Raw genomic sequence first — 13168 nt, forward strand, 5'->3', positions numbered from 1 at the left:
AAAGTTTTCCACCATAATCTCTTCAAATATTTTCTCAGTCCCTTTCTTTTTCTCTTCCTCTTCTGGAACCCCTATAATTTGAGTGTTGGTGCGTTTAGTGTTGTCCCAGAAGTCTCTGAGGTTGTCTTTAATTCTTTTCATTCTCTTCTCTTTTTTCTGCTCCTTAGCAGTTATTTCCATCATTTTGTCTTCCAGCTCACTTATTCGTTCTTCTGCCTCAGTTATCTATTATTGATTCCTTCTAGTGTATTTTTCATTTCAGCTACTGTGGTTTTTTTTTTTTTTTTTTATGGTTGAGTAATATTCCATTATATACATATATACAACTCACAACAGGTTTTTTTGTTTTTGGTGGTATGCGGGCCTCTCACTGTTGTGGCCTCTCCCGTTACGGAGCACAGGCTCTGGACGCACAGGCTCAGCGGCCATGGCTCACGGGCCCAGCCGCTCCGCGGCATGTGGGATCTTCCCGGACCGGGGCACGAACCCGCGTCCCCTGCATCGGCAGGCGGACTCCCAACCACTGCGCCACCAGGGAAGCCCCTCAGCTACTGTGTTTTTTATCTCTGTTTGCTATTTAGTTCTTCTAGATCTTTGTTAAACATTTCTTGTATTTTTTCAATTTGTGCCTCCATTCTGTTTCTGAGATTCTGGGTCATCTTTACTCTCATTACTTTCAATTGTTTTTCTGGTAGATTGCCTATTTCCTCTTCATTTATTTGGTCTTGTAGGTTTTTACCTTGCTCCTTCATCTGTGACATATTTTTTTGTCGTCTCATTTTTCTTTCTTTTTTTTTTTTTTTTTGTGGCATGCGGGCCTCTTACTATTGTGGCCTCTCCCGTTGCAGAGCACAGGCTCCGGACACGCAGGCTCAGCAGCCATGGCTCACGGGCCCAGCCGCTCCGCGGCATGTGGGATCTTCCCGGACCGGGGCACGAACCCACTTTCCCTACATCAGCAGGCGAACTCTCAACCACTGCGCCACCAGGGAAGCCCTGTTTTTTTCTGAGTGGGATTGTGTTCCTGTCTTACTGGTTGCTTGGCCTGAGGCTTCCAACACTGGAATTTGTAGGCTCTTGTGTGGACCTGGATCTTGGTTCTGAGATGAGTATATCTGTGAGATCTCACTCTGATGAATATTCCCTGGGGTCTGAGGTTCTCTGTTGGTCCAGTGGCTTGGACTCTGAGCTCCCACGACAGGAACTTTGGCCTGACCCCCAGCTCATGAACCAAGATCCCGCAAGCCACGTGGGGTGGCAAAAAAAAGAACAATAACAAGGTAAAGCATAAAATTAGACTAGGAAACTAACAGATATGTTAGAAAGAATATGAAAATAAAAATATAGATGAAACAACAACTGGAAGGTACAACAGTACCACAATAGTAAAAAAGAGGAGGAGGGAAAAGAAGAAAAAAGGGGGTGAAAGGGCTTGGCTGTGGAGGATGGGGCCTAAGCAAGAGCGAGGTTTTGGTGGTGGATGGGGCATATGCTTAGGACCCACAGGCCTGGAAAAGGCCCTGGGGTCTTTGGAGGGGTGGGACTTATGCTCACCTGAACAGAAGGGGCCCAGATGTGCCCCCATCCCCTGTTATCAGAGGGTGGGGGACCTCACCTGGGAGCCCCAGAGCCTTCCTGGGCTCGAGCCAGTGGGGCAAGTGCACTCCTCTCCTCTCCTGCTTCTCCCAGATGGCCCCATCTGCCTCTCCTGCTCTCCCCGGCCAAGGACCCATGCAGACTGGAGGGGTCTTTGGAGGGCAGGAGATCAGCCTGGGAGCTCAGCAGGCTCCCCGTGTCCAAGTGGGCAGGGCAGATGCCCTTTGTTCCTCTCCTCCCAGAGGGCCCCTCCTGCTTGCCTCTCCTGATCTCCTCAGCCTCAGGAATGCCGATCCTGTCCGGCCTCCACTTCTCCTCCTCCCTCAGTCCCCTATGTCCTACTGGTTCACTTGGGGGTTCCTCCTGTCTCCTTGGGCATCAGGGTCCCCCCACCAGTGGCTGGCAGGCGCCCTAGTTGTGGGGAGATGCTAGCTGGGCATCTTCCCACACCGCCATCTTCCAGATTATCTATTTTAATAGATAGTGAGTGAGAATAAGAAAGTCAAGTACTTAAGGTGTAGTTAAATTAGGTCTCAGTGTGTCTGCACTGATCAATATCATTGGTTTTTTTCCCAGTAGTGTGACTCTGTAATATATCTTGTAAACCAGGACAACTTTGAGAGTAAAAGAAGGTAGTAAAAGCTATTGGAATTATGTAATTTTAGATAGTATTTTGAAATATATATTTGTCAGCCAAAATTGGTTTTATTCTATAATAGATGACAAATAGCTCTATTAATGATTATTCTCTGTGTCCACCTAGAGGGGTGGGATAGGGAGGGTGGGAGGGAATAGCAAGAGGGAGGAGATAAGGGGATATATGTTTATGTATAGCTGATTCACTTTGTTATACGGCAGAAACTAACACACCATTGTAAAGCTGTTATACTCCAGTAAAGTTGTTAAAAAAAAAAAGATTATTCTCAAGAATAAAAATCTTTAAAATATATTCATGTACATTTTGGCAAAAATTAAAAAAATATTCTTCGTATATATATATTAATGTTAATCAATTTCTTAACTATACTTGTCTCTTATACCAGGTGGTTGGTATTTTTCTGAAGATTTTTCTGGTATTATTGGTTTTTATTTTTCAGTGTGATCTTATATTTATTTTTTTATAAAATTGCATGCAATCATCTTCAAAGTTGTCCTTATGGTTAATATATTTAGAATTGTCATTAGCTTCAATTGGTACTCCTCTGTAGACCATACTATTTTTAATTAAGAAAATACTCTTTCCATAGTTGCTTGGTTACCTGCTAAATTCAAGAAAATTTATTTCAATGGAGAATAATATTTTTAATCTTATAATCAATTTTAATCTTATTTAAAAGTGCTCTCAAATACTTTCTTTCTCTTTTTCTTTTTTTTTCTTTTTTTGTGGTATGTGGGCCTCTCGCTGCTGTGGCCTCTCCCGTTGCGGAGCACAGGCTCCGGATGCGCAGGCTCAGCGGCCATGGCTCATGGACCCAGCCGCTCCGCGGCATGTGGGATCTTCCTGGACTGGGGCACGAACCCATGTCCCCTGCATCTGTAGGCGGACTCTCAACCACTGGGCCACCAGGGAAGCCCTCAAATACTTTCTTTTAGTTTCTGTTTAAAGTCATTTCTTCAACATTTCATTCCATTTGGGAATAGAATACAAATTTATCTAATTAAAGACTCCTTTAATAAGTCAAGGTAGTCCACACTTGTTAATTCTTTCAAGGTCAGTGACCCATATTTTTACAAGATTAATAGGTCACATAAACCATAAATTGAATTTAGGATTACCTATCCACTCTGTGTGTGTGTGTGTGTGTGTGTGCACGTGTGTGCACGCATGCACACGTGTGTTTGTCCATCTGTCTGTCTGTGTTTCAATTTGTTTCTCACTGAGAATATACAAAAAATAAACAGTACAAAAAAGTTGACAGTGGAAAGTAGGCATCCCTCTATCTCCCAGTTTGTGAATCTCCTTCTTAGGGCAATATGATTATCAACTTCTTGAGCTTTCTTCAGGAAATACTTTCTCTATATTCAAACAGGACACTATCCATTTATTATCTATCTATCTATCTATCATCTCTGTATATACCTACATATTACATTTTTTATTTTAAAACAAATGGCACCATTCTATCAATATTTCTAATCCTCTCTTTTTCATTTAATAATATTAAATATTGTACCACATAAGCAGAAGAATTTTTGAAACTATTAGTAAATGAAAGAGAAAGAATATACTGTAGAAAATGTTTATCCATCTTTATTTTCTAAATCCTGTAGAGGCAAATATTTATTTTAAAAATATTGATTTTTGGGAAAAAAGAGAGTCTTTGCTTTAAAGGAATAGGTATCTCCAGAATTGGTTATTGAGCCGTGTTAATTTATGTCAAACATTTAAAAGCGTAGTCTTTTTTTATAAGCGTCTCATGTTCAGAGTCTGCAACCTACAGATTCTTGCTCTGTCACGAATGGTTACATTTCCCAATGCAAAACAATAGCCCTTTCATTTGCAGTAAGTATCTTAAGTCTCTTAACTTTCAGGATACTACAAGTAAACACTTGATAAATGTGCAGTATTTTCACAACATGGATAAAAATGGGATTTATTCCTTGGTACTTGCCCTGTGGCTACATAAGATTAAATAGAATTACAAATGTCATTTTTGGACTACAGATTCGGTCCTTCATTTAGACTCTTACCTGTAGCCTTTTCCTTTTATCCGTAAAAATGTTCCTATGCCTACAAATAGGCAACACATTTTTCCTCTGATGGAGGGAGATCTGGGACCTAGACTGGCCACTCAGTTTCCCCAGATTCAGTTTGGGGAGAGTCTATTTTGGAAATTGTGGGTGACGTTCAAATGGAATGTAGAGAGCTGGGAGACAGCCATGGCAAGTCCTCAGAGGGATTTAAAAATAGTTTTCAAATGGATGAAGAACATATACAGAAAGTAGGAAGAAGAAAGCGGAGCCAGTGAGTCACAGAACCGGGGAAAGGAGAGGAGAAAGCAGTGGGTCTAAGGATAAATGGGGACAGGGCTCTCAGATGATGTTAGGACAGCTGGCTCTGTTTAAATAGGTGGAGAGAGTGTGGATATGGCCTTATTATCATGAGATTGGAGGATGAAGAATCTTAAGATGGTATCTATAATGTTCATAATGAGATAAATTTCAGTTTCAAAGCTTATGGTTTAATTTGTAAAAAAAGTAAATTATATTCATAAGCTGCAGTTGTGAAAGCACCAAGACACAGAATAAATTATGTTTCTAGGGGAATGATACGGCTTTGTATATATCTTCAAAAGATATTAACAGAGGAGTGTTCCCTGAAAAGGATACTGCTCTTGCAGCTGATCTTCCCCTTCACACAGCCAAATGCAGTTCTTGGTCAGGGTTCTTAGGGGCTAAATATTGTACATACAGACCCACAATGAAAATTAATGTTTAAAGACAAATTCCTATCAATCAAGTAAATTGCATATTATAATTCTTCTCAATACGGACTGATACTTTGTGTGCTTAATGAGTAAACAATGTAGTAGCAGACCTCAGTCCTGTTAAAGCTCTTCATTCATCTTCCCTCTGTTTTGTTTCAGACAATACAGGATTTTAATTTCATATTTTACATTTGCTTATATCCCTTTTACAGAATTACTGAACTAAATACTACTGGTTGCTTACTGAAGACTATTTTTCTTTCATATACGTCTCTTTTCTGAAAGACACGGATTTAGTTCAGATATTCCCTTGTCTCTGTGCTGCTATATATTTAGGGGAGGTGGGCCTCATAGCTAGTCCTAAAGGGAAATCTTGATTGGTCTATTCCAGTGGTTTTCAATCAGGGGACATTTAGCAACGTCTAGAGACGTTTTTGATTGTTACAACTGGAGAGGGTATGGCTGGCATTTAGTGAGTAGAGGCCAGAGATGATTTTAAACATGCTTCAACGTACAGGACAGCTCCCACAGCAAAAAATTATACAGCCCTAAATGCCAGTAGTTCTGAGGTAGAGAACTCTTGGTTTATTTTAACCCAGTCATGGTGGCTCCATTCTAAATTAGTGTTGGTTTACGCATGAACGTGTGATATGATTCTGGCCAATGAGCTGTGAGGGGAAATCTAAGGAAAGTTTTTTTTCTCATTAATGCCATCAATAAATGTAAAGAAAATGGCTCCTTTTCCCATTGTATAGTGTCATCGCTGGATGTAATACATGCAACTGTGGCAGCCACCTTGGTACCATGAGGGTGGTTAAGGAGGACAAAGTGGATATACTTTAAAGAGCCTGATAGAGAGATGGAAAGAGTGCGTGTACCTGTGTGTGTGTTTAAATATCAGAGTCACCGTTTTAACCCGTCTTGGAACCATCATGATTTAGGGCTTGTTATACAAAAAAAAAATTTTTTTCCTATTGTTTAAGCCAGCTGAGTCAGAGTTTTCTGTCACTTTTAGTCAACAGCATCCTAATTGATAAAATTTTTTAGCATTTGCTTGTTTTGTAATTAAACTTTCAACCATTTTGGCATTTAGTTACATTGGTTTCATTTCTTATTGACATTTCTCTTTTGTCATATCTTTCTCATCAGAATTTTTTTACTTTGTGGAATTTTAGAGCAAGGGTACGTGGGTGATATTTACTGATCTGTGTAAATCTAGAATGTCTTTCACTCTCATGGGAATGAGAGTTTGGATGTTGAATTATTTGTGGTAAATTCTAGATGTAGCTGTTTAGTGTTCTGCTTGTTTAGTATACAGTATTTTCTGTTTAGTGAAGAAGAAAGATTCGAGGCCAATCTGACTCTTTACTATGTGACTTTATTTTTCTATCCAGATACTTATGGGAGTCTTTTGCTTATTCCTAAAATTAAAAAAATATTAATCAAGATATTGTAAAGTATAAATTTCTGCTCCTTAATTTTGGCTAGAACTCGATGAATTTGTTTAAAGTAAACACCCAAGTCTGCATTCAGTTCCTAGAAGTGTTTTCTCTTACTGTGTAGCTGGTTATTGATATTCATTCTGTTCACCTTTTTCTTTCTGGAAAACTTGTTTTGTATATATTGGATTTCAGACACTATTATCTGTGTGTCCTTGATAATTTTCATCTCTTTAGGCTTTTCCTCAGAGGCCTAAATTTCTCAAGATTGTTTTCTAACTAACTGATTTGATTCTTGTAGTATTGAATTTATTACTTACTGCTTCCTTTACAGTTAAAAAGTTAGCAGTCACACTTTTAAATTATAAACCTCCTTTCTGTTTTCAAATTGTTCTCTGTGTATGACTACAGGTCTTGCTGTATATGTGAGGCAAGATGCCTTTGCAGAAGTGTGTCCATCCAGATATTAAACCTTGGGAGTGACCTCACTTTCTTAGGCCAGTGTCTTTGCCAAATTTACACTGTGAGTGCCTTTGTGGCTCCCACTGTTTGAAGGCTCCAAGTTTTATTGCACTTGCTGGAAATTCCAGCAAAATTGAAATTCACTCCCACAACTTAGCCTTATTTTCAGGCCCCCCTGCAAACCTGCTGGAGGGGTCCCTTCATTTATGCCCCTGAAAGCTTTCCTTTATAAATTTTAGACCATGGCCATATCAGTCCTCTCTCACAGTGATCCTGCCTGTGCTATCTTAGAGAGATTCTTTGAATTTTCAGTTTGGCTAAGTATAGCTTTCTGTAGTTTATAAGGAGGTATAATTTTTTTCCTACTGTATTCAAAGGAGAGTTTAGAAGCATGTGGGCTTAAGTTGCCATCTTGAACTGAAAGCTACCATTTACTGCACTTTAAATTGAGCCTAAAATGGGTTCAGTGACTTGCCCAAGCTCACGATGACAGAGCCTGGTTTCATACTTAGATCTTTTGAACACAACTTTTGTGTTTTTCCCACTCAGGGAGGCATCATACATGGTGGTGAAGAGTGGGGGCCCTAGCGAAGGGGAGCAGACAGGTTCTAACAGCTGGAAGGGTGGTCCCCATGATGGGTCACCATGGAGAACTGATTCTCCAGTGCTGATTGGAGGGAAATCAAGAACTTGAAAGGGGAATTTTCTGTTTTGTTATATGCTTCACAATGGGACCACTGATTTTAATCCCATGTTTTATAATGCTTCCTCGAACATTTTCATCATTGCCTTAACAATTGTCATGACAAAACGATGTCACTTAAGGAACAATGATCACGGGACCATTTGTCCTCTCCTGCCAGCCTCTAGTTGTCCTTCTGCTCTAGGGACAGGATGTCTGAGCTCATATACTTGATTAGTAGCTGGATAAATTATTAATGTAAATAGAAATAATGTTAATGTTCATCTTACAGAGTTGTGAGAATTACGTGAGAGAAAACTTGAAAAGGGACAGAAAATGAATAGTATCTTCCCAAACATGTGGCTACCAGACCTTCTTATAGTTACTGGCAATAAGACAATATAGAGAATTGCTTTCTTTTTTGGAAGAAAAAATAAATATTTTAAAATGCTGTTTGATGAATTCCCAATAAATATTAGTTCCCTTACTTATTATTATAACTATTATTCAAATGAGCCCACTAAACCCAGAAACTAAATAAGAAAATGCTTTATCAATAGGATGGACTAATGTAATATTTTAGTTATTTTCCAAAAATGTACACTTTTGTAAAGGGGAGACTTCCCTCAAGAAAAGGCCCACTTTGAAAATGTATCATTCTTATATAGTTTCAAATACTAATTCTATTTTCATTTTAAACAAGTTTAACTCAGTTTTAGTCATGTTTTTCATGGCCCAACAAATTATTCTAGTGCAGTCTGTCTTCACTAGAAGGTGAGGTTGTAATCTGAAGAGCCCCGTCAGTTGGGAAGCTTGACGGAGGTTGAGCTGATCTCTGATTCTGACGTTAGGTGTCACTACAATCAAAGAAAAACAGAGCAAACAAATGAGTGGTGAAGTGGACCTTGAACCTGGAGGGAGAAAGATACACATTTAAATTGTGATATGAAGTACCTGGAGAAGAAACGATGTATCCACATTGCCATGGTGAAGAAGGAACATCTTAATACATGGATGGCAACAGCACCCATTTTCCTAAACGTTGATTAGAAACAACTAGTAACTACTTCGCAATTTTTGCTATTTCGTCCCCTAAAAATGCTGAAACTGATAGTGGCCTCCAAGGAGTTTTAAAGCCGAATAATCCCAATAGGTTACAAATGAGATTTTCATAGACTTGCTCGCTGAGAGTTTATTTCTTCTAATGAGCTTAAACTTTAAATATTTAAAAAAATATTTAGAACTTATCAGGTGTTTCAAAATTCCCTTTGCTTTGTAAAGATGTGAAAAATCAAGAGATTCAATGGGCTTAAATTAAAAACTTGTTTCATACTTGGAAGGAAGTTATTTTTGTTTCTCCCACATTACTGACATTTCTGTGTTACCAGGTATGTTCACATTTGTTTATTTAAGCAAAATATCTACAAACAGTTGAAGACAATGGTACCCACCTAATGTTTTCTTTTATTTTAGGCAACACTGTGAACTGAAAAGTCCATCCTCCCAAGAGGTGTACTAAAATGTATTTTCCCATGTATATGAATTGGCACACACTGTTGGAATAGATTCAGAGTGTTTCACAATTGATACACTGTAGGTACTGACAAATCTAATGAATGCTAACATTAGTGCTTGGGGTTCCAAGGGCAGGGAAGGGTGCTCCATATGTGTGTGGCGGAGGGGACTTGGTGGTGAGCAGTGGTGACAGCACCTATTTATCAGCTCAGGGAAGAAGTATTTCAACAATTTAACAACTGGGATGGCTGTATGAGTATCTACTATTGAATATCAGCCTTGTGTGTGTGTATGGAACTTGGCTTATCAAGGGCCCACAAGATCTCTGGTTTAGACTCCAAATACAAGTATCAAAATTCAGTCTTGTTTCCCTCTTGATAATGGTCTCTACTGCCAATTTTTGGTTAAGAATGACCTTAGTGGTGGGAAGTTATACCTGGGGAAAAACTGAAAAATACAGGGAAAAGCTTGGTCTGTTCATTTCTACAACATCTTCCTTCCTCAGGCTGTGATGGAGGCCTTGATTCATCTTCTGTCATGATTCTGATGGCATGATGATTAAAACATTGCTGAAGATTCAGAAAGCCACATTAATATCTGACATAACTACATTACCTTGGCGTTTGCAAGGGTACACTGATATTGGGGACAGGGGTGAGGTTCTCAGTATTGGTAACATATTCATTTGTTTTAAAGTATCTTGAACACTGATCTCTTTTCTTTGTTCTACTTGGTAGCTAATATACCAGCTTGCATTATATGCAAACTGTTGCATTCACATTGGATGGACAGGAAAGACTGAATTGTACAGGCTTAGAGGGCAGGCATTGTCATGTTCAAAGTGTTTCTGTGTCATTTGCAGTGATTAGATTATGAGTCCATAGTAGTTGTCCAACTCTTATTTGATATTTGATACTTCTGTTGATTGTCCTTGTTGAAAAGAAAGGGACATAAGACATATCTCAGACCAGTGATGCTAGTATTGTTTGGAATCTGCTATAATTACTGAATACTGAATTACTGGATACCTGTATCATTATCTTGATGAATCACAAGCAAACTTACAACTAAATTATCCAGGTTATATTAACCTTTATACTGTATTAGCATGCCTTAGAAGTGATTGTTTTATATGAAAGGAAGGTGTGACATATCTACGGATGTCTCATGCTGCCTCTGCCAAGCTGTTTCAACAGTTACATTCACTGCCTAAATGTGGATGTGTCATACAATTTAGAAAGTGTGAATATATACTTTGACCTTATGACTTTAAGAATTAATGATTATCATGATGTTGGAGGGCTTTTTCTCACCAACATCAGGCACCTTTTGATGTCACAATAAGTGTATTTTTTTCTCTGTATGTGAAATTACTCTCTTTTAATTCCACCATTTAGCATTCTTTACCCACTTTGACTTAGGTGTTTTTCTCTAAATTTCGTTGATACATGTATACAGTTTGTTCCAGTGTCTTGACAGTTCCAATTCATAAGGTTGATCCCATTGTACATTTATGGATTTCACAGTATAAGTTAGTGGTACTCTTGTCATGATGTGAAATTACCCTGATGCTATGGTAGCTCCAAGCATGCTACCAGTAAACTATTTAAGAGGTTGGAGTAAGAAAAGTCTCACAGACCAAATTAAGATTCTCAGATTACACGGTTTATTGAATCAACAGAGAGGGAAGCAAGCAGAAGGAGTTAGCATAGGTTAACATGACTTGGATGGGTTATATACTGAGAGGAAAGGACTACGATACCTAAATCATGTGCTATACAATATCCATACTTCCTGCTGCTTTCTACTGTATCACTCTTTTTTTCTAATGGTAGGTTTATGATCATTGAAGTTGGAGATGGCCAAGGGGACTCAGCAGAAGGAAGGTGCTCAGAGTCAGCTTGCTCTATCCAAGAGACAGGACAAAACGTCTGACCAGTAGCTCTCACCAAATAGCAGTGGCTTTTATCTGTATGGGGTAGAAAACTTGAGGGACCAGTCTGAGTGTCAGCAACGGGTAACTGATTTAAGGTTGCCATAACTGAAGATGGCATGATCTGAACCTAGGAAATTTGTCTATTTTTACACCTTAATTGAGAGTAAATTTGCAAACAATTAAATGCATCCATTTTTAAGTTACACTTCAGTGATATTTTGAGGACACTTTTATCTCATATAACCACCCTCAGAATTAAGATACAGAATATTTCCAACTGCCCAGAAAATTCCCTTATGCCCTTTTACAGTTAATCTCCCACCCCCAGTCCCAGGCAACCACTAGTCAGCTTTGTGTCACTATAGATTAGTTTTGTCTTTTCTAAATAAATTTATATGCGATGTAGGCTTTTGTGTTAGCTTCTTTTGCTAACCACAGTGGTTTTGACATTCATCCATGTTGTTGCATGCACCAGTAAATCATTCCTTGTTATCACTGAATATTAGTCCATCATATGGAAATACCTCAATGTGTTTACCTGCTTATCTATTGTTGAACATTTGGGTTGTTTCTAGCATTGGGTTATTATGAATGAAGCTGCTATAAGTATCCAAGTACCAGGCTTTGTGTGGATATGTTTTCATTTCTCTGGACAAATATCTGCAAGTGGAATTGCAGGGTTGTATGATAAGTATATGTTTAACTTAATAAGAAACTACTAACCTGTTTTCCAAAATTGTTGTACTAATTTACACCGCCACGTTGTTCCACACACTTGTCAACACTTGTGAATCTTTAAGTTTCGACATTCCATGGATGTTTAATAATGTCTCATTGTAGTTTTAATTTTCATTTTTCTAATGATCAGTTATGTCAGGTATCTTTTCATGTACTTATTGGTTATTCATGTATCTATTTTAGTGAAAAGTCTATAAAATATTTTCTCCATTAAAAAAAATTAGGTTGTTGTGTTCCTACTATTGAGTTGTTAAGAGTAGTTTTATATTCTGGGTACAGCTCCTTCATCAGAGAGAATACTGTCTCCAATGCATAGCTCCCTTTTTATTTTCGTATGTTGTACTGAAAACTGGTTTTAATTTTTATAAATTCTAATTTATCATTTTGAATTTTTTGTCTTTTCTGTGTTCTAAGAAATCTTTGCCTACTTCAATATTGCAAATTTTTTTCTATATTTATTCTAGAAAGTGTATAGTTTTAACTTTTATGTTTAGGTTTATAATCCATTTTGAATTAATTTTCGAGTTGGTGTGAGGGAAGCGTTGAGATTCATATTCTTTACATACGACTATTTAGTTGTTCCAGCATCATTTGTTGAAAAGACCAATCTTTCTCCACTGAATTACTTTGGCACATTTGTCACAGTTGAATTGACCGTATAGATGTGGATCTGTCTGGACTCTGTTCTATTCCACTGGTCTATATGTTTATCTTTATACCTGTGCCATACTCTTGATTGCAGTAGCTATATAGTAAGTCTTGAAATCAAGGCACTGTAAGTTTTGTTTCTTTTCAAAGTTGTTTTGGCTGTTCTAGAAACTTTACCTTTTTGTATAAATAACAACTTGTCAATTTCCACACATACGAAAAAACAAAACAAAACAAAAGAATCTGTGGGGATTTTGATTGGGAATGCATTGAATCTACAGATTAATTTGGGAAGAATTGGCATTTTAAGAAATCGAGTCTTCCAATCCAGAAACATTTTATATCTCTCCATATCTTTAAGTCTTCCTTAATTTCTCTGAGTGATGTTTCACTGTTTTCAGTGCACAGATCTTGTACATATTTTGTTAAACTTATGAAGTATATCATATTTGTGGATGACATTGAAAAAACATTTTAAAAATCAGCTTTCCAATTATTTTTATTACAATATGGAAATACAATTGATTCCAGATATTGTCCTTATACCCCTGTGACCTTGCTAAATTCACTTAATAATTTTAGTAGTTTTTGGTAGATAATTCACAATTTTCCACATATGTATTTATGATTCTATGAATAAATATAGTTTTCTTCCTTTCCAATTTTTTCTTTTTCTTCCTTATTGTGTCGTCAGTACAATTTTGTCTGCTTGTAGTGAAAGCAG

This window comes from Globicephala melas, chromosome 9, assembly GCF_963455315.2.
Source record: "Globicephala melas chromosome 9, mGloMel1.2, whole genome shotgun sequence".
Classification (NCBI taxonomy): Eukaryota; Metazoa; Chordata; class Mammalia; order Artiodactyla; family Delphinidae; genus Globicephala; species Globicephala melas.